At 50.5% G+C, this 25,661-nt stretch overlaps 1 protein-coding gene, 2 non-coding genes and 1 pseudogene across 3 annotated transcripts in view; 3 read left to right on the top strand and 1 right to left on the bottom strand.

Moving 5' to 3' along the window:
• Nucleotides 1-25,661, top strand: part of LOC120381565 (zinc finger protein 850-like) — a 158,116-nt gene that overhangs the window by 17,855 nt on the left and 114,600 nt on the right. The gene's annotated exons all lie outside the window — the stretch shown is intronic.
• TRNAV-AAC lies at nt 286-358 on the top strand. The gene has a single exon. It is a non-coding gene; the product is annotated as a tRNA-Val (tRNA).
• Nucleotides 19,324-19,395, top strand: TRNAC-GCA. Its single transcript has one exon. It is a non-coding gene; the product is annotated as a tRNA-Cys (tRNA).
• On the bottom strand, nt 22,145-23,885 carry LOC120381761 (annotated as a pseudogene).

The raw sequence follows: 25,661 nt of genomic DNA, 5'->3' as shown, positions 1-25,661 counted from the left end.
GTGCCACAAGTACTCCTCATTATTTTTGCAGATAAATTCATGGAGGTGAAGTCCATTAATGGCTATTAGGCAGCCTGGGTAAGGAATGGTATCCCTAGCCTCTGTTTGTCAGAGGGTGGAGATGGATGGCAGGAGAGAGATCACTTGATCATTGCCTGTTAGGTTCAGTCCCTCTGGGGCACCTGGCATTGGCCACTGTTGGCAGATAGGATATGGGGTTGGATGGACCTTTGGTCTGGCCATTCTTCTTTTCTTATGAAGGGAAGGGCAGAACCCTGCAACAGAGTTTCTGTAGTGTAGTGGTTATCACGTTTGCCTAACATGCAAAAGGTCCCTGGTTCAAAACCAGGCAGAAACATGATGGCTTAATTTTTCCCAACTCCTAGTGGCCTGTCCCTGCTGTTGTAGGAGCAGCAGTGATTTCTATTGCTCAATGGGTCTGTTATACTTTCCCCATTCCCATTTTTGTCTCCTCTCCCTCTCTGAATGCCTGTGAAGTGGCTTCCCCCCTCCCCCTCCCTCCTGCAATGCTTGTGGGATGAAGGGGCTGGTTGAACAGCTGGAAGAGCAGAAGAGCTGCTAGATAGACAAGGTGTCTGGGACTCTCATTAGGCAGCGATCACACACCCAGAGCATGGACATTGCCCAAGGTGGAGTGTGACCCACCAGATGCAGCCAAGTCATCTCTAGTCGCAGGCCATGAGAAGCAGGTCCTTAAAAGGGGAAGGGGCCCTGTGCTCAGGAGTCACTCACAAGCTTGTACCTCCAGTGAATGCCCTTCGCCCGGACCACCTGGCCAGTGGTTCGCTGAATTGCAGTTCATTGTGCCTCAGGAAGACTTACCTTCATCGCACCATCCATCGCGGCGCTGTGGGACAAGTACCTTGCAGAATCCTGTGCCTGCCTCTTGGCTTCCCAGGGGTGGCTACTTGCAGCCCAGGAGAAGAAGGATGGTTCTGGTGAAAGGACGACAAGCAAAGCACTGGGAGGAAATTTGGGTGCGGGCTCTGCGCTGGGGGTGGGGTGGGGTGCAGGAGGGGTGGTGCAGCTCCCAAAGTGACCAGTACACACAACCCTCTGGCAGCAGCTCCTAGATGAGTGGGGCCAGGGGATCTCCATGTGCTGCTGTCTGCAGGCGCTGCCCCCAGAGCTCCCATTGGCTACAGTTCCTGGCCAATGGGAGCTGCAGAGTTGGTGCTCGGGGCAGGGGCAGCACGTGGAGACACTCCCCCCACCCCAGGGGATGCTGGGACATGCCAGCCACTTCTGGGAGCGGCACGGAGGGGCGGATGTAGAGTGGGCAGGGAGCCACCTTAGTGCTGCTGGCACATCTCTGCACACCCGTTGTGGGGGGAGGGGAGCAGAGGACTGCATGCGCTGCCTGGGGTAGGGGCAGTGCACAGAGCTGCCTCCCCTCTCGGGTCTATTCCAGGAGTGGGTGGGTGGGGTCTTTTGGCCTGCAAGGTGCAGCAGGTCAGACTAGATGATCACACTGGTCCCTTCTGACCTTAAAGGCTCTGAGTCTAAAAGGGAGAGGGAAGTAAAGGAATTAAAAAAAAACAAAACCAAGCATTGTAATACCAGGATGACTCCAACTGCTCATTATATAGTCCCACCCCTTTCTTCCTCCACTGGGTGTTTAATGACCTGTTGGGATTTGGGACACTGATTCTCTCATTCTATTGATAAACTGATACAATGTGACTGAAATTAAACCAATTCCCAGTGGAGGAACCATCATATCATTGCATTGGTTGTGAATCAAACCCAGGTCAACTGCGTGGAAGGCAGCTATGCTCACCACTATACCACCAATGCATCTGGGGAAACACTCTGATTTTTCACACTTGGTGTCTGGTCACCTTACTTCTCAGCATGAGGCAAATGTCTCTGTGGTCTCTGCCATTCATCATGGGGAGTTTCCCCACTGATAACAGTTCTTGCTGGGTTGGGGATGGGAGAGAGAAGAGGCGTTTATTCTGTTTCATTCCTCTCCATTTTCTGTTCCTCCCCGTCCCTTCCAGGGTCCTCCCTTCCGTTTCAGGCTGTGCAGTGACACCCTCCCCGCACCTAGGACTCTCGAGCCTCTGGAGCAGCACGATCCCATGAGATCCTCAGTGACCAAGGGTCTTTTCCAACTTCCAGGAGACTCAGCTTGAGTCTAAAGGAAGCTCTGTTCCTTCCTGGGGATCCTCTCTCCCTTCATGGAGATCAAGGTCATGAAGCCTCTGCCTTGCCTCCTGGGTCTGAATTACTGTCCCATTTCCCACTATGTGCTCGAAAGAAACAAATGTTTCTAACCCAGGTGAGCGGCGTTAATTCAGCTGGAATCCTTCACCCACATTCCTTAGGAGATACAGACTCTCTGTGACACAGACTGACTGGGGTTCATCTCTGCATGTCCCCAATGGGGAAGGAAAGACACTGAGGGGGAAGGAAGAAGATGGACAGAAGGAGTCAAATGGGGCTAGACCAGAATAGGACATTTTCTGCCTGTTAAAATGTACTAGACTCTAATTGCTTAAAACAAAACAAAAACCCACCAGCTTCTGTTTGAACCATCAGCTTTTCACAGAGCAGCCAAAGTGGTGAAGCACAGACACACATAACCACCGACAGCCCAAGTTTGTCTAAGAAGCACCTATAGTGGCTCATGCAGGGGGAAATACAGCTGTGGGTGTGAGTTCAGGCCTCACCCAGAGCGTTGGTTTTCATTAGCGACGGAGCTTCCCCCACTTGCTTCGTCTCAGTCACATGGAAAGTGCCATAGGAGGGTGATGAGAGTAAATTCTAAACTCTGAAATGCGGAGGTTGGCCCAGAGATTGGGATAAGGGGTTTGAAGAGAAAAAGCTCTAAGAGTATAAAACCAGACAGTGTCCAGGGGCAGGTCTGGTACAACGCCTCAACAGGGAGCCATTCGGGGGAGGGGGTTTCACTTCCTCTGTTCAATGTCCTGAGAGGTATTTGAAGGTGAAGATAACACCATGGCTAACAGGTGACTGGCATGTCCTGGGTTAAAGAAAGGGACCTGGGTTAATAGTCAGAAGATTTGCGTTACCGTCACTGTCTGACTCCCCTTCAGTGCAGAGCAGGTGTGTATGTTGCTGGGTGAAACGCAGAGACTCCTGGAGAGCAGGGGCAGCTGTTTCCATGGCAGAGAGCCTGGCACTTAGGACACTTTCTACACTTGCTGTTTTGAAGCAATTCAGTAAAATAACAGAGGAGCTACAATGTCTGGTCCAAAATTTCAGCCCCCCCTGGTGCAAAAACGCTATTTTAGGATCTAAATCGGAGGCTCCCGGCACTAGGACACCTGACCAGAGAGCTCAGTAGTGGGTGTAAGAGCTGCTGACTCTGAGGGTCCCGGGCTAAATCCACTTGCAGGGGGAAGTGTTTTGATTTATTTGATGGATAATGAGCACCAGCTACCAGGGGAGAAGCCCTGAGAGTCGCTGCCACTCCAGCTGCTGCTAGGGCAGGGGGGAGCCCCAGGGGGCCAGCTGCTGCTCTGGCCACCCCAGAAGTGCTGCCAGAGGCCACCAGGCTGTGGCTGCTCCTGCTGTCCTCGGGACCACTGGTCAAGTGGTCCCCGGGCCAGCCGCATTGGCCGCTGCTTGGGCGGTCCCTGGAGCCAGTTGATTGAGTGGCCCTGGAGTCAGCCACTGTGCCCACTGCAGAAGTCACGGAGGTTGCAGGAAGTCACAGAATCCGTCACTTCCACCACCTCCGTGACAGACACGGAGACAAACCCTTCCCTGCTGTGACTGCAGTTCCTGGAAGGAAAGAGAAGAACAGAAAGTGAAGAGAGAAAGAAAAAGAGAGATTCCCTGTCACCTCTCTCCCTGCTGCCTCCCCCCTTGTATTCTGTAACCCCATCTCACTGGGTTCTCTGTGCTGGTGCCATGGGGGTGACACTAGAGTTCTGGGGATTTGGGGAGCTCTTCATTTCTCAACATTTCATACAAATTTGTCTTTGGGCTGAAATTTCTCCTGTTAGGCCTCTCAGTCAGAGCTGTACCCCACCCTGTTTGCGGGGAGAGGGGAGATGTAAATTGCAGAGCAGGCAGAGAAGTCGCCCATAAAGGGTCATATTGATCTGGTGACTGGTTCTGACCGGGGTCACACGTCCTCTGACACAGGCTCATGTGCAGAACATGGGAGCTCTGGCTTGTCCTAAATGCTGTAGAGTGTGAGTTCCTGGAAAGGGCAGGGGAGAGGGAGCAAGAGGAGAAAGGCAGAGACATTGGAGATGAGGAATTGCGGGGAGAAGAAGGAGAGAACAGAGAGACAATAAATGATTGAAGCAGAACACGTGTCCCAACTCCATCTTGCTCATCACAGGTGTTCAGAGAGACAGGTAGTTGCGGGTTTTCCAGTGTCAAGTCTGAACTTTGATTCTAACGTGTGTTCAAATATCAAGGGGATCTCCACATACCTGATCTCTTCCCTCTCCCCTTTTTTGTATTAATTTTTATTTTGACGTGTTTGGCTTAACCATGATCGTCTCTTTCCCCACCTGTATTGCAATTTGGGGTTTATGTTTATTTTGCCTCCCTGTTGTTCATGTCATTATAATTATAACAGCAAAGGAATCTGCAGGAGCAAAAACTGACTCAAAACTTCATTTCCCCATCATGCCAGAACATCCTACAAACAGCTCACGCAGCTGGAATCATAACACACAAGGCCAGGGGATGGGAGATGCAGGTTTCCAAGTGTTCTGTCTTTCTCAGATGACACATTCCAGCCCCTTGTGTGCCTCCATCCTGTATGACCTGCTGGACTTCGACACATTTATTGTCTTATTCTATAGATAATGTGATTGTAACACAATGTGACTGAAATTAAACCACTTCCAGATGAGGAAACAACAGAAGAGAAAAGCCATTATTGCATTGGCTGGGAATCAAACCCAGATGAATTGCTTGGAAGACACCTACGCACACCACTATACCACCAATGCATCTGGCAGGAGTAGCTTTCCTGCAGGCTCTGTGTGCTGGCAATGGGGTGACATATGACCATGGAGGTAGTGAGCAGGCTGGTTGGGCTGGAAGCTGCCTGACAGCTGGGAGCAGAGTTATGATCCCAGAGTGACTGAAAGGGGGCAAAGGTGAAAACAGAGCTCATTGGGAGCTGGCCCCACACCTGCCCCGCCCCTAGGAGAGGGGAACTGAAGCTCAACTTCAATCACAGAAAAGTCTTCCCTGAGAAGGAAGGGAACAGCTTGTTTTAAAGACCAGGTTTGTGTTTGTTCCTGCTACATACGGAGGGGCTGGGTAGTGCTGATTCCAGCCCCCAGACTCTGGGAGGATAAGGAACAAATTCAGGCTGCCAGTGACCTGCAGGAGGGAGATGATCTTTTGACAGTGACGGACGCCTTGTCCTAAAGGCCTTTGTCTGCCCCCTTCCAGTGACTGTTTGGCACAGGAATGCAGCCCACACTCCTGGGTTTCTCCCGGGGAAATAATGTTTCTGTGCAAAACACCAAAGCTTTTAACAGAAAGGAAGAAAAGGAAATGGCCACATGATGGGACTAGGACATAAGGAATGAAACACACATGGGCGGCGAGTTATATACCCACGTGGTGCCCGGGCACCAGCAATATTCAGAGCCCTGGGGCCCAGCTCCACCAAAGTTTGGGGCCGGGTCTCCCCTCTGGCCCCACCTGCCACCCCGTGCTTCCCGAGTGTCCCCGGACCCCTTTGCTGGCCCCATGCATGTCCCTGGGCCCCGGAGGGAGCAGAGCGTCCCTGCCTCTTCCATGCAGCTCCATGCTGCCTCCCTGCAGCAACTGCTGCCACAGGGTCCTAGTGCCCCCCCCTTCCCAACTCGCTGCCAGGGCAGACTGACTCTGAGCCTGCCCTTCCACCTCAGACCCTTCCCTTTTCCAGCGGGACCCTCCACCATCACAGCCCCCCCCCCCTGCAGTCACCACTCCTGCCCCATGCTGGGCAAGGAGACAGCCCCATCCCCCACCCCCAGTGAGGCTACAGTCAGGGGCAACAGCAGGGGAGGAGGTGCATGCAGCACCCCCCGGCACCCATAATGGGGGAGGCGAGGGAGATTCCTGGACCTGAGAAGGGCCCTAGGAGCACCTGCAGTGACAGTGGTGGGAGTGAGTGTGCTGCTGGGGGGTGGGGAGAATGAGGGGTTCCTCCCCCAGAGCTTGCTGCTGCCAGCAGGGAAAGGGCTGGGGGGAGTCCTCCTTTCTGGCCCTTGTCCCGGAGCAGCCTGCCTGCACCCCAAACTCATCCCCAGCCCTGCCCCACCCCAGAGCCCACACCCCCAGTCAGAGCTTTCACCCCCCCACCACATCCTCAACCCTCTGCCCGAGCCCTGAGCTCCTCCCACACCCCAAACCTCCCATCCCCAGTCCCAGCCAGAGCCTTCATTCCCCCCCCCACACCCCAACCCTCTGCCCGAGCCCTGAGCCCCTCCCACACCCCAAACCTCCCATCCCCAGGTCCAGCCAGAGCCTTCATTCCCCCCCACCCCCCAACCCTCTGCCCCAGCCCTGAGCTCCTCCCACACCCCAACCCTCCCATCCCCCGTCCCAGCCAGAGTCCACATCCCCCCACACACCCCAACCCTCTGCCCCAGCCCCGAGCCCCCTCCAACACCACAAACCCCTCATCTCCAGCCCCAGATAGAGCCCTCACACACCCCTGCACCCCAACCCTCTGCCCTAGTCCTGAGCCCTCCCACACCCCAAACACCTTATCCCCATCCCAGACACAGCCCTCATCCCCTGCACCCTAACCTCTGCCCCAGCCTGAGCCTCCAACACCCCAAACCCCCAGCCTCAGACAGAGCCCTCACCCCCACACCCCTACCCTCTGGTCTAGCACAGAGACTCACCCAAACCCCCAACCCCACATTCCCAGCCCCAGCCAGAGCCCTCATCCCACTGCACCCTAACCGTCTGCCCCAACCCTGAGCCCCCTCCTGCATCATGAACCCCTCATCCCCAGCCCCACCACACAGCCATCACCCCACACCCCAACCCTCTGCTATAGCCCTGAGCCCCCTCCCACACCCCAAACCTCTCATCCCCAGCCACACCCCAAACTCCCTCCCAGAACCTTGGGCAGGTGGGGGGCGGAGTTTGGGCAGGTTCTGGGCACCACCAAAATTTCTACAAACCTACCGCCCATGGAAACACAAGATGCTTCTCCCATGTGCATTGACTTTTAACCTTGTTTGTGGTGGTGTTGTATCCATGTTGGTCCCAGAGGTCCTCTGGGGCATTGGCCACTTTCGGGAGAGTGGGCTAGATGAACTGGTCTGACTCAGTGTGGCTGTTCTTATGTTCTAACTGCTGGTTATGGAGGAGACGACCTTCCAGGCTACACAGAACTGAAGAAGGGTGCTGGGTTAGCTCCACAGCTTGTCTCTTTCACCAACAGAGGTTGGTCCTCTACAAGCTCTTACCCTCACCTGCCTTGTCTCTCTTGGACTCTGAAAAGTTTTTTCTCTCCACTCCCCTTGGAGAGACGTTAAGTTTCCCTTTGGGCAACTATCAGGCTGAAGCAATTGTATTGACTGTGACACTAGAATTGAAGATTTAATATTATAAATAAATGAGTCTAAACCTGAGGTTCTGGTTTTCACATTGGTTTTTCTAACTCCGTTCCCAATGCTCTTCTAGAAAGGCCTCCAGGCTGCCTGCCCAGCCCAGCAAAAGTGGCCAGGAGAAAGCCCACACTGCTGCTCTTTCAGGTAGTTGAAGGCTGCTATCAAACCCCCCTCACTCAGTCAGTCCTCAGTCTGTGGCAGTGCATAGGATTCTTCCATCCTAAGTGCAGGACTCTGCACTTCTCCTTGTTGAACCTCCTCAGATTTCTTTTGGCCCAACCCTCCAATTTGTCTAGGTCACTCTGGACCCAAACCCTGTCCTCCAGCGCTTGGATTCTTTACATGCTTTCACAGAGCACAGAGCACATGTTCCATGATTTCATAGGGCAGAGTTTTGTGCTATTGGGAGCTTTCCCTGTGTGGATTTGACAGGTGGATCAACACAGAGACACACTGTGACCCTTCTCAGGGTGCTGAGGACTGTGAGTCTCCTTGTTGCCACCTGCCACAAGGAAGAGGGAGTTTTACATTTGGCAGCTGGATGTTAGTGACCAAACTCACCAGCCTGCTGGAACTCAAGGACCCTCCTCTGAGCTACAGCAGCCACCTTAACCCTTGAGTTCCTTCAATGTGTCCCCCTCTGGGGTCCAGCCCATATCACCAGATACCCGGTGAAATCCCAGATCCTCTCTTCCCCAAGTATCCCAGGTTACTAGTTTTACTGTGGACCATTGCTACTGTATCTCACACAGCACTTGAGTTCAGTTATTGAACAAGCAAAAAATTTATTTCACAATGGATAGAGATTTAAACAAACAAACGTGAGTGATGGAAACCAACTGTTACCAACTAAACAAAGGCAGAAAGTGATAGAATAGAAAGGCCAGCACAAAAAACAGAGAGAGGAACAATAAGATACTAAAAGGACAATGGTTGGAACTCTCCATTTCTCTCAGTCTTTGGAGTGGTGGGTAGTAGAGCTGTAGCAACAGTTGAGGAACCAGGGTAAATTAAATATAAGGTTTGAGCTGCTAGTGAAGCATTTTCCACACTCACGGCATTCCTAGGGGCTCTCTCCTCCGTGGATTGTTTGATGCCTAATAAGGTGCGAACTGCGATTGAAGGTTTTCCCGCACTCAGTGCATTCATAGGGCCTGTCCCCTGTGTGGATTCTCTGATGTACAGAAAGGGCTGAGCTGTGAGAGAAGGTTTTTCCACGCTCACTGCATGTATTTTTTCTCTTTCGCCTGAGGATTTCCTGCTGTGTTGTGGTTTCCATGAGGATCTTCTGAGTTCCCCAAGAAGAAATAAATTTATCCACTTTCTTCCCTGGCTGGTTTCCTTGATCGGTTTTTGGTCTGTGCTGAATCTCCCAGGATTTTCCCTGCTCATGACTCCTGGAAACATTCCTTTTCCATCTTTGCGATAATGCTCTGTTTTTACCCACTGGCTCAACATTTTCAGGCTGAGAATTCTGCTCCTCTTTCTCACATGCCATTGCATCACCTGCTGTGATAGAGACAGAAACCTCAAACAGGGATGGAAAGGGGAAGACCAAACAAAAACAAGTGCTGAAGACAGGTCAAATAAAAATCAGGAGCTGAACTCCCCCAAACTCTTCCCCCAAATAGGAGAGGAGGGGATGAATTCAGCCTTCACATCCCATCCAAATACGCAGGGGGAAGGGAGGAAGCTACTGCCTGGTGTCTGCTAGGATCTATAGGAAGCCATGAACTATATTTACCCTGAGGATATGACCCCTGCAAGGGACAATAATGAACTGAGAGACCTCCCCAAGGGCTTTGTTGGGTATCCCAGATGTTTCCTTCAGGCACTTACAGATTCGGAGGTGGTTTAATGTTTCCTCACCTGTGCAGGGAGATCTCAGGATCTCTCTTTCCTTTGAACCCTGGAGGTCTGGGACCCATGGCTCTTCCCCTTGTTCCAGCTGGGAGATCACATCACGCTGGAAAACTAGAAACCCTGCTCAGATGAAAGAAAACAAAGGAGTTCAGTTGATTTCATAAGACTTGGTCATAAAAAAAACATTCTATTAATTTAACTTCAGTGCTTAGTGTGACCTGGTGGGCCAGGGGCAGTTCTCACTGAAAATGCCAAGATCAGGGCAGGCTGAAAAAGGGAGAGCAGATGCTCCCAAAACTGCTGGTTAACACTGAAGTTAAACTCACCGACCAGTCACCAACGGTGCTTCTGATCACCCACGCGGGTAATCGAGAAGCTGAAAAAAGAAATCACACAGCCCCCTTTATTCCATCCCAGTTCTCTGACTCCCAATCAGCAGCTAGGTCCAATACAGTGAGAGGTTATTTAAAAACTCTGCTCACATAAACAAAGTGTTCCTCTGACCCCAAAGGCTCAGCCACATCACCAGGTCAGTACAGGTTTGGATATTACCCAAAATTCCATCCTTCCAGACAATCCTTTAGCATCTAAACTAAAGGTTTAAATGAAAGAAAGACAGAAAGAAGGTAAATGGGAACACAGTCAGATACGTTCCAAAATGGATATATCAGGTTCTTAGCAGTATTGGTGAGTTGCTGGCTTGAAAGTCCATCTGGAACACATCCACAGCTTGGATGGGTCATTCAGTCCTTTGTTCCAGGGTTCAGTTTGTAGAGAAGTTGCTCCAGAGGTAGGAAGGTGGATTGAAGACAAAATGGAGATGATGCAGCTGCCGTTTACATTCCTTTTGCCATGTGGCCTGTACTTCCTGTGTCCCAAACACAAGCTTCACAGCACGTGGCATGGAAAAGCCTTGAAGTTCTCATTACACAGGCATACCCCGGCATGTCTTGCTGACTCAATAGGTGTATCCCCTTGGTCCTTTCCATGGGCTCATTGTACAGATGATGACCCTGAATGGGCCATCAAACAGGCTAGGCAGTGTTGATGCCAATATGTCTGGGGGTGTCACCCAGAAATACTGCACAAGTCTGGAAATACAGATAAACCCTAAATATCTATAACTCACAATACAGAGGTGATACAAACATAGAAACAAAATTATCATACTTGGCAAATCATAACATTTTCACTGACACCTTACATGGCATATCTAGCACAATTCATTGCAATTTTATCAGATTATATTATTATTTTATTATTAATACCAAAGTGTCTCACAATTCCATACAGTGTCACACTTGGTAAACCAGTGAATTTCCAGGACCAGTTCCCCAGGTCCTTGAAGATGCCGAACACTGTGCTTATGAGGGATTGAAATACCCACATATCTGCTGGGAACACACACTCAGACACTGTGTCAGTCTACACCCCTATGTTCACTCTTCTAGAAAATTATGAGGTATCATTTGAAAATGCATAATCTACTGAATATTATCCTCCTGTTAAAATGTGTAGTAACACTGTATGTAAAGTTATGAGATTTTACTATTTACTGTTACCGGCTCTAACAGTTTTGCCACTCCAAGCAAAAAAAAAACCGCCGCCCTGCCCCCCCGAGCACCGCCCGACCCCTCCCTGAGCATCGCACCGCCCAAGTCCCCGCCCCCCCAGTGCTGCGTCCCGTCCCCCAAGTCCCTGCCCCCCCCAGCACCGCGTCGCGTCCCCTCTCCCCTCCCGCCCCGCCCCACCAGCCGCCCCAGGAGCCCGGGCCCCAGGCTCTGTCCCAACCTGGATCCCAGCGGGGCCGGGGCAGCTCCTGCTGCAGCTGAGAACAGCGGCTCCGCTCCGGCCGGGCGGCTCCAGCGCTGCTGGCAGCACGTGGCCACCAGGGAGCAGCTGCTGAGCCCGGGCTCCTGCATCACAATGTGCCAGAGCCCCGCCCCCAGGAGCTGCCCCGCCCCTGGGATGTGCCAGAGCCCCGCCCCCAGGAGCTGCCCCACCCCCGGGCTGTGCCAGAGCCCCGCCCCCAGGAGCTGCCCCGCCCCTGGGCTGTGCCAGAGCCCCGCCCCTGCTGTGCCAGAGCCCCGCCCCCAGGAGCTGCCCCGCCCCCGGGCTGTGCCAGAGCCCTGCTCCCAGGAGCTGCCCCATGTTGGGTCTCTGGGATTTGTTCTCCTGGCTCCTGCCTCCTTCTTCCCAGCACCCCCCCGCTCCCAGCTGCTCCCTTCCTGTGTCTGCAAACACCCTCCGGGCTGGCTGCAGCGCTCGCTGGGGCTGGCTCCAGTGGCTGAAGTTGCCTCCATCTCTGCTCACCTGGCGGGGAGGGGAGGGAACGAAGGGAGGAGATGGGCCCAGGGTGTGAAAGCAGAATCAGGGGGCAGGGAAAGAAGGACAGTTTGACAAGGTGGGTTTTTGCGGGGGGGGGGGGTGATCCAGATGGAGTCAGAAGCAATTGGGCAGCAGAGGCTCAGGGAGATTGAGGGGAACACCCTGGGTGTCCCAGTGTTGGCCAGAGATTGTACAGCACCTAGCGCAATATGGGGTCCCAGAGCCGTAACTAGCTATTTTTGCACCCAACGCAAAAAGATAAAATTGCGCCCCCCCCCATAGGGTACAGGTGGGGATGGGGGAGCCCAGGGCTGGGGCAGCACAGGGTGTGTGGGTGGGGGAGCACTGGTGGGGAGGGGGGAGCACAGAGCTGGGGCAATGTGGGGCATATGTGGGGAAGAGCCCACGGCAGGAGGGTGCAGGTCAGGGGGCAGAGCCCAGGGCTAGGGTGGCAGGGGTGTGTGTGTGTGGGGGAGAGCCCAGGACTGGGGCAGCAGGGGGCTGTGGGTGGGGAGAGCCCAGGACTGGGGCAGCAGGGGGCTGTGGGTGGGGAGGCCCAGAGCGGGGGCAGCAGAGGGTTCAAAAGGGGGGGGGAAGCCCAGGGGTTGGGCAGCAGGAGGGTGTGGGTGGGAGCAGCTAAATTTTTTTCCTTTGGGTGGCAAAAAAAACTAGAGCCAGCCCTGCCAGCACCCACCGTGAGGTAGGTAGGAGCGGATCCTTATTATCCCTACTCGAAAGAGGGAGACGCTAAGGCTGAGAAAGGAGAATTGACTTGTCTTAGGTCACACAGCCAGTCAGTGGCAGAGTTGGGAGTAGGACCCAAGAGCCCTGATTTTCAAACTAACCATCGGATCTTGAATTTCAGACATTGAATGACCTGAGTAAAGTGCTCTCAGATGAGCTCCAGACCAACAGTGCACAGGAATTATTCAGCAAGTATTTGAGGAGAACTGCAATGTTAGAGAGAATCATGAGCTGCTCAGAGACAATTAATGCAGAGAAGCAGCAAAATTCATCAAACACAGAACTGGTTCTGACTTATTTCCTTGGTCTTAAAAGAGAACAACAAGGACCTGAGTCTCCTCCCTGTCAATAACCCCCTGCTCAGCCAATCAGGGTAGAGACTGAGGGCGGGAGGCTGAGGGTTCTCACCAGAGAGCCCAAAGGATGGACCAGGTCACTGGTGGGGATCACTGCCCGAGCACTATTTCAGCCCCACATTTTTGTGTGGACCTCCCACAGTGGGAGCTGCAGAGCACTCCCCCGCAAAACACACACACACACACACACACACACACACACACACACACTCACTCTCTCACTCCTCCTGGTGTTGGGAGGTGAACAGGAAAAAGGATAAAAGAAGCAAGAGACGAAGAGAAAGGAGGGAGGGAGGAAAAGGGGAAACAAAAAGGACAAACCCCAATGACCCCAGTGATTCTAAGGGACAAAATCCCAGGAGCAGAATAACATTTTGCCTCCTTAAGCTCGTGTTTTCCATGCCTAGAATTCAACTCTCACCAGATGGATCAGACTGAACAGGTTTCAAACCTCCAGGAGGCTCTTACCTTCTAAACAGGGACAGCTGTTTTCTAGTAAAATCACTAGAAGGGAAGGAGAAAACTCGAAAGAGGTTCCTCCTGGCGCTCAAGTCCGTGAACCCGAATACTCCCTCAGTCCTCAAAGAGAGACCTGGAGAAGGAGACTTGCTGACGCAAAGCCACAGGGGTCTCTGAGGTTTCCCTGGCCCCTCACCCCTGTCCTGCCTGGCTGATGTCAGCATCTCTCTGTGAGGTCACCACCTTCCCACCGCCTTTGACCAATAGGCTGAGGTCCTGCAAAAGGCCTTTGTGATGTCACTGCCACACCCCTCCCTTGCAGTGCCAGTGTCCTGCCCCTGGCCAGGCACTTTGGAGGTTTGAGCTACTCCCTGTGGATCACCCCACTCAAGGAGCGTTCGTTCTAGGCAGCAAGCCGGCTAGACAGGGAAACATCAGATGCTGCTCCCAATGCTACACTCAGTTTTTTAGAAATTAGTCGACTTTACGGCCAGAAGAGACCATTAGAGCATCTAATCTGACCCCCTGCGTATCACAGGCCTCCTGTATGACACAAGAGCTACTTTTGGGGCAAACACATTCCAGAAAGGCATCTAATCTTCATGAAATGACATCAAGAGATGGAGAATCCACCACTTTCCTTGGCAGCTTGTTCCTGTGATAAATCATCCTCGCTGTTGAATATTTGTGCCTTAGTTGTAATACGAATTTGTCTCTTTTTATCTTCCAGCCATTGGGTCTTGTTATTCCTTTCTTTGCTAGATTAAAGAGCCCTTTAATACCCAATCTTTTCTCTCCATTAAGGCACTTCAACATTTCAATGAAGTCGCCTTTCAATCTTCTTTTGATAAGCTAAACAGGTGTCAGTTCTGCCTAGCCTGCTTAATGGCCCATTAAGGACCATCAGCTCTACAATCGACCCACTGAGAGAAGGCAGATAAGCCTTGTGACTCAGAAAGGTCTGCGGGGACCTGCCTATGGACAGAACTCTAAGGTTTTTCTGTGCCCCGTGCTGGATAGAGTGTCCTTGGGACAAAGAAAGCAAAGACCACATGGCAAGAGACTATAAAAGGCTGATGCCTCATCTCCATCTTATTTTCAGTCCTGCTTCATGTCTCTGGAGGGACTTTGCTACAAACTGAAGCTCTATACAAAGGACTGAATGACCCATCCCAGCTGTGGATGGACTCCAGAGACTTGATTTGAACCTGCAGTTTATTCCATCACTGCTACAAGCCTGAACCAAGAACTTTGCCATTACTGTGTGTAATTAATTCCTTTAAAAATTTTAACTCTCACCTATATTTCTTTCTTTTTATGAATAAACCTTTATATTGCTGTAAGGGAAAATCCAGTGTTATCCAAGGCCTTGTAGGCCCAGGCCTCATGTCAAGCTGCCAGGGCCGGCCAGACAAGCCAAGTAGGGGGGGCACCGAGGAGACAGTGGAAAGTCCTAACCGTCCCCGACTGAAAAACAATTTTGTAATATCCCCGACTGCCAGCACGTAACCGCACAGAACAGATAAGTAACAACAGGAAAAGCCTAATATGGAAGAAATTTACTCCTGCTCCAATCAGCATTAACTTTGCAATATTTTTTTAGCAAAATAATAAGGAAATTATGTAACTTGCATATTACGATTGTGGTTTTAAGCTTTATAAGGCTGTCTGTAACCAGCTTCAGGGAGGCCATTTCCATAACGGTTCTCCCCTGCGTGCTTCTAATCAATAAAAGGCTTCAGGCTGATCTGATTGAAAACACAACACATGGATCAATTTTTCCATAACAATGCTGAAGGATTTGCAAAAGCGTGATTTGTGGGTAAGATCTGACTCATCTATTGACCTGCATCTGGGGCTTGGTCCTTTAAGAGAACCTTTTTTCTTTTACTGGGGTATTGGTTTTCATAACCATTCATCCCCATAAGCAGCAGTGCTGGTGGTGATACAAGGGAACTGGAATAGCTGAGGGAATTGCTTGTATTATGTCCGATTCGCCAGTGGGGTAAAACCAAAGCCCTCTCTGCATGGCTGGTGTGACGTGCTTTAATAGTAAAGGACACCCAGCCTCAGGCTCTGACTGCCCTGCTCCAAGCTATTTGTCCTGAATTGATACTCTCAGCAGTGTCCTGCCAGTGGTCGCATTGTTACAGGGGTCGTCCGGGATTACAACTGGAAACTCTCCGAAGCTCAGTATGCGCTTCCTCAGCTAGGGGAAGTATGTAACTGACACACCCCCAGGGTGTGGTGGTGTTTCCCAGCTAGTGGCACCGAGATCACTTAGAATGAGCAATAAAACATGTCTTCTATACAGCCCTCGCCAACAGCCGGGTGGCTTTTAGTTCATGCTGTAGAGGCCCCCACACTAAGCTCCAGAGGTCCCCGGTTCAATCCCGCCCACCACCGCGTCACCAACCTGGATCCGTCAGCATAACAGAGGCAGCTGCCACCCCAAGGAGAGAGCTGCCATGCCACACCCGGCTGAGAAGAGGTACCAAGCAGTGAGCTGACACCCTTCAGAGCTTCCTGTGATAAACTGTGAACTTAGGACAATGGGGGGTGGTAGGAAGTGTTGCCCTCAGAATGGCGTGGGTCAGAGCCCATGGGAGGCCCTGGGCTATCCCCCCCCACCATCTGCTGCATCCTTCCCCCCCAAAAGGGCCAAAACCCTGACCAAGAGGCAACATCCCCATGAGCAAAGGCCATCACGAGGCATCTATCTTCGAAAGTTTGCAGAGGATGCAGGAGCAGAAAGGGGAGAGAGGATGAGGGTGGCTCTTGGGAAGAGGGAGGGAGGGAGCCTTATGGGAAGCTCTTGTTTACCGCCATCAACCCAATGATCAGATCATTGATGCCTAGAATCTTCCCGGACATGTTGTAATTGATTGGATCTAGGTTTTAAAATGGGTACCACATTTGCAGACGGAGAAATGTCAGGGAGTTGAGTGGAAGGCCATTGCAAGCTCAGCTAATTAGGCAATGTGGCTTATGCCCCATCTAACAAGCTCCTTAAACAATACCTCCCAGTTTTCATTCGCATTGTTCTGTTTAGTGTTTTTCTCCAAAACACTTTTACTAAACCTTTGGGTCAGCTTTGGAAAGTTAGCCCTTTCAGTGCACCAAATATAAATATTGCTGGTGGGGACTGCCTTCTATTAGTCATAAGAACGGCCATACTGGATCAGACCAATGGTCCAGCCAGCCCAGAATCCTATCCTCCCACAGTGGCCAATGCCAGGTGCCCGCGAGGGAATCGACAGAACAGGGAATCATCAAGCGATCCATCCCGTCACCCATTCCCAGCTTCCAGCAAACAGAGGCCGGGGACACTTCAAGAGCATGGTTTTGTATCCCTGCCCATCCTGGCTAATAGCCAATGATGGACCCATCCTCCATCAACTTATCTAGTTCTTTGGTGGACCCTGTTATAGTCTTGGCCCTCACAACATCCTCTGGCAACGTTTCCCCAGGTTGACTGTGTGTTGGGTGAAGAAATACTTCCTTTGGTTTGTTTTAAACCTGCTGCCTACTCCTTTCATTTAGTGACCCCTAGTTCTTGTGTTATGAGGAGTAAATAGCACTTCCTTACAGATCCAGACTAACACGGCTACCCCTCTGATACTTCCTTATTTACTTTCTCCAAACCCATCATCATTTTATAGACCTCTATCCTAGCCCCCCCTTAATCATCTTTTCCAAGCTGAAAACTCCCCTCAGTCTTATTAATCTCACCTCACATGGAAGCTGTTCAAGACCCCTAATCATTTTGGTTGCCCTTTTCTGTACCTTTCCCAATTCCAATATATCTTTTTGAGATGGGGGACCAGCTCCAGTATTCAAGATGTGGGCATACCACAGATTCATAGACAGGCAATATTATATTTCTGTCTCACTAGCCATCCCTTTCCTAAGGACTTCCCAACATTTTGTTGGTTTTTTTGACTGCCGATGCTCATTGAGTAGATGTTTTCAGAGAAGTATCCACAGTGACTCCAAGATCTCTTTCTTAAGTTGTAAGAGCTAATTTAGACCCCATTAGTTTAGATGTAGAATTGGGACGCTTTCCCATGTGCATTACTTTGCATTGATCCACACTGAATTTCATCTGCCTTCTTGCTGCCCACTCAGTTTGGTGAGATCCCTTTGTCACTCTTTGCACTCTCTTTTGGACGTAACAAACTTGAGTTGGTTTGTATCATCTGCAAATGTTGCCACCTCAGTTTACCCCTTTTTCCAGATCACTCAGGAGTATGTTGAACAGTGCTGGTCCCAGTACAGACCCCAGGGGGACACCACTATTTACCTCTCTCCATTCTGAAAATCAGACCATTTCGTTCTTGCCTTTGAATCAGTTACCTATCCCAGAGAGGACCTTCCATCTTATCCCGTTTTGCTTCAGAGCCTTCGGGGAGAGACCTTATCAAAGGTTATCTGAAAATCTAAGTATACTATATCCACGGGATCACCTTTATACACATGCTTGTTGACTCCCTCAAAGAATTATAGTAGATTTGTGAGGCATGATTTTCCTTTACAAAAACCATGTTCATTCTTCCTCAATGTAAGTGGGGGCAGACTCACCCGGCGGCGCCTCCTGCTGGTCATGTTGGGAATTAGCTCTCCAGCCCTCAGAGCACCCTCTTCAGGCTGGTGATTCGCCTTACCGCAGCTGGCCCCGTTCCTCCCAGGACCCCAGTGCCCCTTTTACCCTGGCAGTGCCCCCTGGCAGTACCCCCCCAGTTCTGGGTCTCCCCCTCCCAGGGGAACCCCCACCCACTATCCCCACTTCACCTCAGTCTTGGCTACTGCCCAGTCTCCATCCAGCCCCCGTTCACTGGGGCAGACTGCAGTATGAGCCACTCATCACAGGCAAAGGGGTTTGGACCTGCCGCCTCTGCTTCCCCCTGGGCTGCCCCATTGCAACCCTGCACCTAGTCAGGCCTGCAGCCTGGGGCTTTCCCGGCCAGAGCTCCCAGCTCCTCTGGCCCTTCCCCAGCCCTACTCCCAATCTAGGTGTCTTGCTTGGGTCCCTGCAGCCAGGCCCTTCTCTCACTACAAGCAGAGGGAGACTGACTGGGCTCCTGGCTCACAGCCTCTTCTAGGGGCCAGCTGGGCCTGACTGGGGCATGGCCACAGCTGAGCCTGCTTCCCCCAATCAGCCCAGGCTCCTTGCCCCAGCCCCAGCCCTCTCCTGGGCGCTTCAAGCCCCGCAGGGCAGGAGCGGGTAACCACCCACTACACCCAGCAAATTCCATTCACCGATGGGTCTAATCATTGGGCTCTACAATTCCACCCAATTTGCCCGGTACTGAGATTAGCCTTAGTGGCCTGTAATTGCCAACTGCGTCTCTGGAGCCTTTTTTATACACTGCTCCAGCCAGGGACTCAAGGCAGCCCCAGACTTTCCCTTTCTCCCTTCTGGGAAATCAAGTTCAAGTTCTACAAGCAGCTAAAGAAGCTTCAACCCTGCATCTGAATTAATGTCACATTTCTCACTGCCCGACACAAACAAATGTCATTTCAATCCCAGGTGAGTCCACTTCAGTCATTCCTCAGCCCCATTCCTTCACCCTCCTGCCTTAGCTTAGGGCATTGCGCCCCCCTGTGGGCATTTCATGTCCCACCTCAGTTTCACATACAGACACAATTTCCTTTGCCGTTCAACGAACAGCAAAACCTTTCTGTGTCTCTAGGCTGAGTCAGGGCATTCAATTCCATTGAAACCTTCTCTCCTGCAATGGCAACGGTCAGACAGAGGGGACGTGGCCACCGTCAGCCCTGAGAGTGAGATATTCACTCTCCTCTTTCTTCAAGCTGCTGCTGTTAGTCCATAAAACATGTACCATGGAATAAAAAGCTGAGTTTACTCCAGGGTGAGGAAAGAAAGGAGCCACCAACTCCCCAAAAAATCTCTGTGCCCCAGAGAGAACCTGCCCCTGCTATTGGAATCACTGATGTGCTTCAGCTACAATGGGGAAAGTATCTGCTCTCATGGGGGTATAGCTCAGTGGTAGAGTGTTTGACTGCAGATCAAGTGGTCCTTGCTTCAAATACAAGTGCCCTCTAATAAGCCTCTCATTTTTATTTTTTTATTTTTTAAAAAAAAGGGAAAACATTTTGATTACCATTCTCCATTATGTTCAGGAGCTCCACTATACGGGGATGCTTGAAATGAATGTAACACTCAACATTTCACTGTCCAAATGCATAAAAACCTAGCAAACCTGCCCATTAGCTGAAATCAGTTCCAATCCTCTATGTGTCTAGTTTATGTTTTCATCAATTAAACAAAGGGATCATATGAATGTACATTTGCAGATCCCTCCTCTCCAGGGCTGTGCTGTGCAGAAGAACAAGAACCACATCCAGTTGGGGTTCAGGAGTCTGACGAGCAAAGGCCACTTGGTGCAGGTTAAAGTCACCAGCACTTTGGCTCCTTCCCATTCAACCAGCAGCTGGGCCCCCAGGACAAGGCATAAGAAGAAGACAGTGGCTGTGAGCAGGAAAATAGCCACCAAGAAGCTGGCTAAAGCTGTCAAGATCCCCAGGGAGGTCACCATGCCCATGTCTAGAATGTACTGAGTGCAGCGGGGACCAAAAAGGCAGAGAAAAGCCCTCAAAAGTTCTAAGCTGCCAAGCCCCAGAAGGTGATCAAAATCCTACCTAAAATCAAGACAGGATAAGGCTAAGGTCACCTCCAAAGCCAGGGCTAAGAAGGTAACACTGAGAAAGAAGTGGAGAGATTTCCATTGGGATGACTCCTGCTCCCCAATGGCTCTTTTATGAATCACCATGGACCACCCGGAGAGATCAAAGTCCTACAGGACAAACAGCCCCATGGACAGTATAATGAAGTGGTGGCAGTGGGGGGAAGTGCTGTGTTTTGTGTAACACCTGCCAGGTGAGTGATGCACTGCCAGGGCAGCTGCCCATGAGCTCATTCTCTTCGATCTGCTTCTGCTGTTATTTCAGAGCCAGCACTAGCGGGAGTGTGTCCCTGTCACTTCACCAGCTCTAGAACAGGCTCTGTCTGCAGCCCAGCTCTGATTAATCCCACTTTTTAATGTATTCCTACTGTGATACTTTCCCAGTTCTCTGCCTCATTCGAACATTCCGGTCAGAGACTGAATATGGGGAGGGATGAACTAATTTGTGTGACATTCGGTAAGTTGCCATCGTATGTGATTGAACCTCTGCTGGAGGTGGGCAGGAGCCTGTTACACACATAAAATAGCTAAGCTTTACCAAACTACCTGCTACACATTCAAACCTTCCTGTACACACACAATAGAAATTGGGGCTCTGAGAAATGACAACTTTTCTTTAACACAGATCATTGTTTTCTGTACTTCCAGAGGCACTGAAATAGAAGCACATTACCTTTAAACAGCTGGGATTTCATGATCAGCAGCAAAGCCTCTGTAAATTTACCACCCACAGAGCTGATTGTTTCTAACTGCAGGGTTAGCCAGACCATTCAGTAACATTATCGCTCTGTTCACAAAGCCTTTGGTTAGTGACGAATCATGAGACTTATCCCTTCCTGCTGTAATTCCATTGACTCCAGTGTCTCTTTCCCCAGTTCTGGTTCCAAGAAAATAAACAAATTAAAACAACCTTCAGAATTAACATGCTGTGGGAAAGTGGAAATGTTGATAGCTCAAATAATTCAGTTTCTTCTCTGTCTTGTGTGTGTATATCTGCTGTGTGTGTGTGTGTGACCAGTGGGGCATTTTGTTTGCTCCTGGCAGGTTCAACCCTGTCAGATTTGTCTGTGGGGAGGGGCCAGAGAAAACAGACACCCTGCCCCTCCAGGTTGGGGTTAGGCAAAGGAATAACAACCCTGTCCCATAAAAAAACAAAAAATGTTACAGAAACAGTGGTAGAAACAGTGATAGAGAAACTGGTAAATAATCACAATACCCAGGCTTGAAGTAATCAGAAACACAGAATTCAAAAAGCAAAGCTCAGGGGCTATTTGGGGTTTATTCTCTGAGCTTAGCCATGTGCTATAGCACAGGGAGCACTTTTGGAAGTCTCCCATCCCACACCGGGGGAAAGGAAAAGGATTCTTAGGTTCTAGCATGGATTGAAGGATGACGGTGATGGGGAATAAGGGAATCCCTCTGACTTACCCTAACTACGTCTGTTGTTGCAACGGGTGAAATGACCTTTTTTCCCCTATCCCTGCCCTGTTCCTGCTCTTTGTTATAGTTCAATATATTTTAAGTGCGAAAAATGATGATGAAAATATCTGCTCCCCAGCACAACCTGCAGCAACATCAGAACAACTGGGAATGAAACAATTTGTTCCCCAAGGGAGAACTCGATGACTAACAATTGCTGTGAAATGGGGGAACAGTATAACCATGATGCTCAGGGTTTGTTTAGACTAGGGAAAGTGATGGAGTTTAGGTCAGGTCAAGGGGGAAGCTAATGCCAACCACTGCACCTGGGCTGCATCTGCACTACAATTTTTTACATTAAGATCACTAACAGGCAGCCAACGACATGTACAGTCCTAGTGGATGTCAGGCACGGGTAGTTTTTGCCTCAGTGTAGCTTGTTGGGATCAACCTCTCTCCCCCCACCTGGAGGGATGAACATTCCTGGCCGGAGGGAACACACTCCTGTGACTCAAAAGGAAAGGAGGTGATAGAAAAGATCACAGGACTGACCCCGAAGAAGGATGAGGTGCAAAAGGCAGAAGCAGGCAACTGATCTGGTGGAGCTGAGAGACCACAGTGAAGATGGTACAAAAATCACTATGTGGGAATGAGCAAATGTGGTTTTTTTAAAAAAAATTTTTGGCCAACCCTAGTGAAGGGATTTATTACAGTTCTCTCTCATGTGGCTTTTCTGATGTCTAATGAGGCTTGAGCGCTGATTGTAGCTTTTCCCGCACTCAGAGTGTGATTCTCCTATGTGAGACAACGTTTAAGCTGTGCTTGAAGCTTTTCCCGCACTCAGAGCATGTGTAGGACTTCTCTCCTGTGTGGATTCTCTGATGTAAGATGAGGTCTGAATGATTAAAGAAACATTTCCCACACTCAGAGCATCCATAAGATTACTCACCCATGTGGATTTTCCTATGTTCGATAAGGTTTGAGCTCTGATTGAAGCTTTTCCCACACTCAGCACATATGTAGGGCTTCTCTCCTGTGTGGATTCTCTGATGTGTGATAAGGGCAGAGCACTGACGAAAGCTTTTCCCACACTCAGAGCATATGTAGGGCTTCTCTCCTGTGTGGATTCTACGATGTGTGATAAGGTGAGAGTTCCGATTGAAACTTTTCCCACACTCAGTGCACGTGTAGGGCTTCTCTCCTGTGTGGATTCTCTGATGTGTGATGAGGACAGAGCGCTGACTAAAGCTTTTCCCACACTCAGCGCATGTGTAGGGCTTCTCTCCTGTGTGGATTCTCCGATGTGTGTTCAGGGTAGAGATCTGACTAAAGCTTTTCCCACACTCAACGCATTCATAAGGTTTCTCACCCATGTGGATTTTCCTATGTTTGATAAGGTATGAGGTCACATTGAAGCTTTTCCCACACTCAGTGCACGTGTAGGGCTTCTCTCCTGTGTGGATTCTCTGATGTGTGATAAGGGCAGAGCACTGACGAAAGCTTTTCCCACACTCAGCGCATGTGTAGGGCTTCTCTCCTGCGTGGATTCTCTGATGTGTGATAAGGGCAGAGCGCTGATTGAAGCTTTTCCCACACTCAGAGCATGTGTAGGGCTTCTCTCCTGCGTGGATTCTCTGATGTGTGATAAGGGCAGAGCGCTGATTGAAGCTTTTCCCACACTCAGAGCATGTGTAGGGCTTCTCTCCTGTGTGGATTCTACGATGTGTGATAAGGTCTGAGTTCTGACTAAAGCTTTTCCCACACTCAGAGCATATGTAGGGCTTCTCTCCTGTGTGGATTCTACGATGTGTGATAAGGTGAGAGTTCTGATTGAAGCTTTTCCCACAATCAGAGCATATGTAGGGATTCTCTCCTGTGTGGATTCTACGATGTGTGATAAGGTGAGAGTTCCGATTGAAACTTTTCCCACACTCAGTGCACGTGTAGGGCTTCTCTCCTGTGTGGATTCTCTGATGCGTGATAAGGGCAGAGCGCTGACTAAAGCTTTTCCCACACTCAGCGCATGTGTAGGGCTTCTCTCCTGCGTGGATTCTCTGATGTGTGATAAGGGCAGAGAGCTGTTTGAAGCTTTTCCCACACTCAGAGCATGTGTAGGGCTTCTCTCCTGTGTGGATTCTACGATGTGTGTTCAGGGTAGAGCTCTGACTAAAGCTTTTCCCACACTCAGCGCATGTGTAGGGCTTCTCTCCTGCGTGGATTCTCCAATGTGTGATAAGGTCTGAGCTCTGACTAAACCTTTTCCCACACTCAGCGCATTCATAAGGTTTCTCACCCATGTGGATTTTCCTATGTCTGATAAGGTGTGAGGTCCCACTGAAGCTTTTCCCACACTCAGAGCATATGTAGGGCTTCTCTCCAGTGTGGATTCTCTGATGTGTGATAAGGTCTGAGCTCTGACTAAAGCTTTTCCCGCACTCAGCGCATGTGTGGGACGCTTCTCCTGTGTGGATTCGCTGATGTGAGATGAGGGCTGAACTATCAATGAAGCATTTCCCACACTCAGAGCATTCATAAGCTTTCTCACCTGTGTGGATTGTCTGATGTCTGATAAGGGCAGAGCTCCGATTGAAGCTTTTCCCACACTCATGGCATGTGTAGCGTGTCTCTTCCAAGTTGATTCTGTCGCTTGTTATAATGTCTGAGAGGCTACTCAAGTTTCCCTCTGGCCTCCCCTGAGTCTCACAGGCTTTTGTTTTTTCTGGGAGTGCATAACTCCCGGAAACATTCCCTTTGGATCTTCCTGATAAAGTTCCATGTGGTTCTCCTTGCTCAGCATCTTCCTGATGGGGTTTCTCCTCCTCATTCTGATTCACCATCCCATCACCTGATGGGAGACAGAGAGAATCCAGACACAGATCACTACCTGCACCGGAAAGAAAGAAAATCTCAGAGAGAGGAATGGAAAAAGGGATGAACAATCCAAAATATGTGGGGGAGAGATCAAACCTATTAGGAGCTGATTTTCCCCAAACCCTTCCCCAGAGGAGAGAGGAAGGGATCAGTTTTGGTCTGCATCTCATGAGAACACTCAGGGGAAAGAGAGATCCGGGAGGGACCTGCTGCCAGTTGTCAGTCAGAATAGGAGGGAAGCCATGAGTGACATTTGCCATAATGATTCCACGTCTGCAGGGAACAATCCTGAACTTGGAGAGCTCACAGGGTCTTTGTAGGGCATCCCGAATGTTTCCTGCATTCCCACACAGTTGTTGAGTTGGTTTAACCAAGTCCTCACCTGCGAAGGCAGCTCTTGGAAGCACTTCTTTCTCAGAGCCCTGGAGGTCTGGGACCCACGGCTCTTCCCCTCGTTCCAGCTGCGACATCACATCAGGTTTGGAAACTGGAAACCCTATTGCAGGCAAAGAAAACAAGGGAGGTCAGTGGAATTTGTGGGATACTTGGCACAAAGAATAGTCCATGGTTTTAACCCCCAGCTCATTTTTAAGCAGTAACATCCCAAGGCCAGCTTCCTTGGCTCAAAGTGGCAGGAGAGTTATTATGATTATAAATCATATTCATTACCTTAGTGCTAAGGAGCAACTAACAGTGGGTCCCCATTGTGCTAGGCAGAGTACAAACACAGAATAGTAGCTGGCCCATGCCCTGAAGAATTTATAATCTAAATACACAAGACAGACATAGAATGGGGGAACGGATAGACCCCACTATCTCTTTCACACACACACTGCTCACAGCCCCTGGAGAGAAAGCAAAGCACAGGAACTGGACGTTAGTCCAGCAAACACAGTGGAGGACAAGCTGCAATCTTCACACAATGGTCAAAAAGGAGAGGCATGTGGGTCCCTGCCCATAGAGAGGGGCTGGCTACAGGCCTGATACCTGAGGGGCCATTCCTTGAGCAGACCATGGAGGCAGGTCAAAGGCTTCGCTACCCCAGAACTGTGACATCACAAAAGCACATTTTGGGAATTAGGAAATCTAGTGACTCAGGGGTAATGGGAGGAGAATTAAACTCCCAGTGGGAGGAGAAGGCTGGGAATTACACACTAACATTCAGAAGCAACAGCCTCTAATTCTTCCGGAAAAGGAGAAGGTCAGAAACAAGAACTGGGCCACGCAGCCTCAGGAGGGACAGGCTCAGAGATCCAAGGAGCCTGGAGGGAAGACAGCTTGTGGCTGCTGCAGATGGGAAGAGGGGGGACAAGACTCTCTCCAAACTCTCACTC

The sequence above is a fragment of the Mauremys reevesii genome, linkage group 14 (assembly GCF_016161935.1).
Source record: "Mauremys reevesii isolate NIE-2019 linkage group 14, ASM1616193v1, whole genome shotgun sequence".
NCBI lineage: Eukaryota > Metazoa > Chordata > Testudines > Geoemydidae > Mauremys > Mauremys reevesii.
The sequence above is the reverse complement of the archived record's forward strand: the minus strand, read 5'-3'. Positions and strand labels throughout refer to the sequence as shown.